The 7,153-nt window shown below is 37.9% G+C and overlaps 1 pseudogene; it reads right to left on the reverse strand.

Annotated features, from left to right (window-relative positions):
• Positions 1–1,063: 1,063 nt before the first annotated feature.
• Positions 1,064–1,494, reverse strand: LOC121100480 (annotated as a pseudogene).
• Positions 1,495–7,153: the final 5,659 nt, after the last annotated feature.

Raw genomic sequence — 7,153 nt, forward strand, 5'->3', positions numbered from 1 at the left:
ACAATTAAAACTACATAATATGATATAAATAGTGCCCATAAATGGTTTAAATGTTAAAGGCAGGATTCGCACTTGAGGAAGCAAAACTCTATAGTAGTGTGGTTAGGCTACAATCTGAATTTGAATGAAGGAATCAAAATTATTAGTCATGGTATACTCTCTTACATTTCACTTTCATTTTCTTTGATATTCTAAAATTTGCGTTCGTTTATTTCATAACATTTTCTAAGCATTTATAGTTTAAAAAGGATAGAAGAATGCTATCAATCTAGAAAAAGTGAATCAAAGTTATTATGTTTGCATTTTACAGTGTAGAACAGAAACAGGGTATGATCTGAAATATTACTTCAGTGTTGTTAACTACACTGAAGAGTTTCTTTTTATAGGAGTGATGCTACACATTAGAAATGCAAAATTTCTGTTTAGGCATTAATTAGAATAAGAGCCATATTTCTCAACTAATATTTAGGATTTGAGCATTGATTGCCTAAAATGCAGGTACATGTGCGAATTATGGAATTAATACCATCTGCTATCAGGGTTTGTAAGTATGGCCGACAAAATTCAGCTCACCCTGCTGTTTATAAATACAAAAGTTTATGGTTCCGAACACACCCACAGTACTTTTAGCACTACAACAGCATAGTTGAGGAAGCTGAGACAGAAACTGTATCAGCCCCAAAAGACCAAAAATATTCACCTATCTGTCCTTTTTACTAAAAAAAAAGTTTGCCATTCATGGCTAGGTGGTCAAAGTAGATACAGACCAACCAATATAATTCTTTCAGCAGGTCCATTTCTTGGTCAGCCTGCCAAATTCTATATTAGGCCTTCTGTTCTTTTTGCCCATCCTTTTATATTTTTCTGAAATTGTTTATGCAAGCCTGGGGACTAGTATCTTCATTCTAAAATGAATAGTCTTCCTAGGGACAATAGGTTTAAGAGAGATTCATATAACCATTATTTTTTTCTAAAGAATATCTTATTTATTTATTTATTTATTTATTTATTTATTTTTGGCATATGAAAATTTATTATTGTCATGTTTTCACCATATCAAAACTTATGATCTTGGTCTTTCTTTTCTGCCTTTTCATAAGGTCAAAAGAGAGACATTGGCTACTTTGATAACCTTAAATGAACTCAGGAATGTCAATCAACAGCATGATCTTTGCAACCAAACCTAGCAACCAGAACCCTCACCCTTTTCCTCAATAAAATTCGAACTACCATCACTGGGTACAAAGGCTGTGATTTTTTTTTGCCATTCTTGATCAGGTGGACCCTGACACACTCCCGATGGCAGAATTCGCTTTAGGCTTCAACCCCTACTTTTCCCAGCACAATTCCCTTTGCGGCAGCTCCTTCCTAAAAGTGTTGGCCTTCAGCGTTGTGCTCAAATGGGCTTTCTTGTCTTGTTTATCATGCTACTTCTGATTTTGTCAGGTAACTGCGGAGCTTCCTGACAGTACTAAGACCAGTACACTTGCTCATCCTGTCAGTGCCAGCAGGCCTTGGAGCAAAAAGCTCCAAAGAATATTTTAAAAGTAAGCAAACAAAAATACATAGTATCAAACCTGATGAGAAGTCAATTGAATGGGCCATTCTGTCATTGTGGCAAGAAGCCTTTAATTCCACAGATATGGATGACTGAGGCCCCTGAGGGCTCTAACAGAATACAAATATCTAGAGAGAGAGAGAGAAGAAAACTGCCTCTTGATGAGGGTGAGAAGGGGCAGGATTCTCTTGTGGCAGAAGCTTGAAGTGAATAATGGGGATGTCCCTTAGTACTTTGTGGGGGTCTTGGGAGAGATGGTGCTTGTGATTATACTAGTACATTTTAGAGAAACAAATGTTGTGAAGGCTCTTAAGACTGAAAATTTATGCAAGGCTTTTCTGGACCATGAGCTTCTGGCTCACCTCTATGAAAGGGCCTCTCATACACAGGGGCCTCCCAGAAGGGGAGACACCAGCTGTGAAAGTTATATTTTAAAGTTCTAGGACAGGCACACAGAGGGTCTATGTTTATATTATGAGTCACAGCAGGGACAGGTGGTGGGTCTGGAGCTTAATGTCTGCAAATGATGTTCTCTGACTGCCAGGATTGTTCAGAGGAGTTGTTTGTAGGGGAGTGAGTTTAGGCAGATGAAGAAATGAAAGGATTCTTTCTTCCTAGTAGCCATTTTAAATATTGGAGTCCTTCCTTGAATTCTTAAAGTTAAGGAAAATGATACCAAATATACAAGGCTGTTGCAAGCAACCTCAAATTCATCAACAAAATGAGCAGAACTCTCCGTGGAAAGAACTGAATGCTAGATAGTACCAACATTGAATAATATAAGAATGAATGAGTAAATGAATGAATGAATGATGGTGGATATCTCAGGATAAAGAAAAACAAAAAATAAACATTCCATTTTTCTAAATAGAGTGTCAGAATTCAAATATTAGCTACATGAAAACTCCATTATCTTGGCCTTAAAGCTCTCTTTTATTCCTGAATTTATATCTCTAAAATGTTATGTGTCATCTGACAGATGTCTTAGCTTGTCACCATAATATCTATCAACATTTTTGTGGGTCCACTCCTCACTCAGCAAGATTGACATCAAGGACATATTATACAGAACGCCAAAGAAGTCAGGCCAATACAATTTCGCTGTATCTATCTAAATTTTTGCCTTTAACTCTTTGTCAAAAGCTCTGAATTACAGAACAAAAGAGAAACTTGGCAAGAATGGCAATGACAAAGAAAGAGGAAGATACAGCACTGTTCTATGTAAAACACACACACACACACACACACACACACACACACACACACACACACACATACACACATCCACACAGAGAAATAAATAGCAAAATTTGTTCTGGACAGCCACTACCATACTTTACCACTGGTGGGCCATCACCCAGCCCATTATTAACCTAGGGCGTTGAAGAGAAACAAGGAGGACATGTTCCACAATTCTGCAGTTGTGCTAAAACTGTTGCCTGAGTGATAGATAATCGCGCCTTTTGACTGATAGACCATCTAGTCCAAAGAACCTTTTCTGCAGTGTCCAGCCCCAGCAGCCCAGTTCCAGTTCTCAACGAGGCCAGATGTTCTCTGAATTGTGTCTTTGCTCACATTGTTCTCTTTGCATGCTGTGTCATATGTCACAAGTACTACTCAGTGTTTTTTATTTCTTGGTGGTGTTGATAATAGACATGTCATGCTTGTCATTGGACTAAGAGACTAAGGCTGGACACTCCAGGAACTTGAATTAGCCCCATGCCAATGTCTTGGAAAGCAAAGAGCACAGATTGGGAAATAGAAAGGACAGAGTGAATTATAGGCTCTGCCACTTACATACTATAAAATTCAATTAGTGAAATGTAAGAATGCTAATCTGAAGAATTGAAATAATAATGTTGCCCTCATAGGCTTACTTTTAAGTATTAAAGATGGCACATGGAAATCTTACAGCAGACTAGCAGGTACAGTTCATATGAGTTTCTTAGTTCTATAGAGAGCAGTGACCCATGTCCATCTGAGTCTCATTTGTGTTTTATAAGTGTTTGTTGACATTTCATGATAATTTCCACTCTGAGTGTCTAATATGGGGTGTTCTGTTATTCATGCAAATTAATTTCTGTTAAAATAATTCTTGGCCCTAACAGATCTTTCCATCTGAAAACCCAGAGTGTTTGTCCAGCTGGGTCTTATGGATTTCCATAGCACCCAGGGTGGTTGGGTAGGCTTCCGATTTCTCTTGGTGATCAGTCTAGACTAAAAGAGGAGAAGTGATCACTGAAGGTCCTATCATCAAGATACTTCCAGTTCTGGAATCCAGGCAGCTCTTCCCACTTCTAGTCCTGCCTAGCAGATTTATCACTGTAGCTTTGTGCTCCCATCATTTTTCTGGGGCTAAAAGGATAGCAGCAACATCCATATTATGGACTTTCCGAATGTTTACTTTAGATATAGAAAGAGGGGGAAGTCAAAGGAAAGAATGAATATTGTTCCCTTGAACTCAATACACAATTCATTCTACTAGGATTGAAAGATATGAAATCATTGTTTTTGTAGGTAAAAAAATGACTGAACATCAGTCAATTTTATGTGGTTTGGTCAAATATAACAAATAATGTACTGTTTGCTACATAATGTAAATGTCTGTGGTTTTTCTGTTGCATTTATGACAACACCATCTCTGCTATAGAATTGGAGGATGGGATGGGAAGTAAACTTCTGCTGAGTGCCTAGTATGGGCCAGAAACTCTGTTAGGCATTTTACCTACCTTTTCTCTATGCTCTAAAATGTGGTACAGTAGACACCAGGATCTCTTTTATTCACATTGTCCACAAATATGTGCCATGAAGTTCAGAGAAGTTAATTACATATTCCAAGTTTACACAGTCAATAAAACAGCAGAGGAGTGTTTTTAACCCGGTTATGTCTGACTTAAAGGCCTAAGCTCTCTCCACACTGCCATATGGCCCCTCCCTTCATGGTAGAACTTTAGGATGCAGGGCCAAAGTTGGTCTAAACTGCTTGGTACAAATCCAAGTAAGATCATAGACATTCAGTTGGTTAGAAATATTTATTTCCTGAGCAATAGCATGTGTAGTAGGGAATTTGCTATATGAATTTGGACTTTAGGAGAAATAAGTTAGGGATGAAGTTATGAAATTGATTTCATGACTGAACATAATAATATCCAATAGATACTTCTTGAGTTAATGAATTATTGGATGAATTATAGATTTTGAGTCACTAGCAAGTAAAAGCAAATGTGTGCCCATCTAATTTTTTTCTATGCTATCCATTTTTCAAAGTATTTGAGATCGTACTATACAAACTGTTTCCATCATCTCTTTAGAAATAACTTTTATTATTTTTAGTGGGTACAAATTTCAGGATATAAAATTCAACTGGTAAAGAAATCTGTTTTATATAATTAATCTATGCATTTTGAACTCCACTTTTACCTCATTGCAAAAAAGCAATCTTGCCAGCTGAAGGTAAACCAGTCATCTTAGGTTTTCTCAATCGGTTAGTGTGAGGTAAATCAATTGAGGCTGGAACTTAAGTTCCATAGGTGGGGATATATTACATCACCAATGATAATCGGTGTGGGTAAGTAAGAATAACCTTAGGTGGCAGCAGTTAGGCATGGAAGAACAAGTAACCACCTAAATGAATTATTATTAAAAAGGAAGTGTGGTGGGGATATATCCAGTATCCATCCTTATCCACCTCGACAAGGGACCCTGAGGATAACACCTATTTGTTGGTTTGCACATGTGAATTACTATTGTAGACAAATTTTGTACAGCAACTTTATTCTTACCTTCTTTGAGTGGTGATGTCTAGAGAAATATATTTTCTTTGTGAGGGAAAAAGATTTTCTAGGGGTAGTAAATGTGGCAAGATGAATATACGATATATTCATAGATGAAATATAGAATAGATTCAATAGAATTCATAGAACTCATAGATTCAATATATTCAAGATGATATATTTCCTGCCCCTCACATATATCTTTACCGTGTGGATATTTCCCTCTCCCTGTTTCGATACCTGAGAAAAGATAGCCTCACAGGAATTCTAGGTGTCACCATAATGTGGGTATGGTATAATAGAATGGCTTCCTTTCATATAAGGGCAGAGAAGGCCCAGGTAGATCCACTGAGTTTACCATATCCTCAGAGTTGTGCCACATAAGCCCAGCCTTTTGTGTTCCCAGCACAAAGCTCAGCTGAGCAAGAGTCCTTGTGTGTCCTGAGCCAGTCTCAGGGTCAAGATGAGAGGTTGCAGCATGGCAACATAAACCATATAGGTTTAGGATGGGAATTGAAAATCTTAGATGTCACCAAGGACAGTAAAGATCAAGACACTACATAAGCTCTGAGAATTTAGATGTCATAATGATGAGAAGGGGAGACATAAAATTAATTGGATTTATCATACATTAACAGAGAAAAATGAGATGAACTGAATTTATGCTGAATTATCCTCAGTCTACTGACAGTATACCTTTTTTAAATATTTTATTTATTTATTTATTTGACAGAGAGAGGGGCAGCAAAAGAGGGAACACAAGCAGGGAAGTGGGAGAGGTGAGTAGCAGTTCCCACCAAACAGGGAACCTGATGCAGGCCTCCCATCCAAGAACACTGGGATCATGACCTGAGCCGAAGGCAGACGCTTAACGACTGAGCCACCGAGGCACCCTGAGAGAGTATACTTCTTTTTTTTTTTAATAATAATATTTTTAATTATATTTTGTGTCACCATACAGTACATCCCTAGTTTTTGATGTAGAGTTCATGATTCATTAGTTGCGTATAACACCCAGTGCACCACGCCATACGTGCCCTCCTTACTACCCATCACCAGCCTATCCCATTCCTCCACCCCCTCCCCTCTGAAGCCCTCAGTTTGTTTCTCAGAGTCCATAGTCTCTCATGCTCATTCCCCTTCTGATTACCCCCTTTCTTTTATCCCTTTCTTCCCCTACCGATCATCCTAGTTCTTATGTTCCATAGATGAGAGAAATCATATGATAGTTGTCTTTCTCTGCTTGACTTATTTCACTCAGCATTATCTCCTCCAGTCCCATCCATGTTGCAGCAAATTTTGAGAAATCATTCTTTTTGATGGTTGAGTAATATTCCATTGTATATATGGACCACATCTTCTTTTTTTTATAATAATATTTTTATTATATTATGTTAGTCACCATACAGTACATCCCTGGTTTTTTATGTAAAGTTCGATGATTTATTAGTTGTGTATAACACCCAGTGCACCACGCAATACGTGCCCTCCTTACTACCCATCACCAGTCTATCCCATTCTACCCTCTCCCCTCTGATGCCCTTGGGTTTGTTTCTCAGAGTCCATAGTCTCTCATGCTTCATCTCCCTTCTGATTACCCCTTTCTTTATCCCTTTCTTCCCTACCGATCATCCTAGTTCTTATGTCTCCATAGATGAGAGAAATCCTGTGATAATTGTCTTCTCTCTGCTTTGACTTATTTCCCACTTAGCATTATCTCCCTCCTTCAGTGCCATCCATGTTGCAGCAAATGTTGAGGAAATCATTCTTTTTGATAGCCGAGTAATATTTCATTGTATATATGGACCACAACTTAATCCAT

This window comes from Ursus maritimus, unplaced genomic scaffold (assembly GCF_017311325.1).
Source record: "Ursus maritimus isolate PB19 unplaced genomic scaffold, ASM1731132v1 scaffold_4, whole genome shotgun sequence".
In the NCBI taxonomy this organism is placed as follows: Eukaryota; Metazoa; Chordata; class Mammalia; order Carnivora; family Ursidae; genus Ursus; species Ursus maritimus.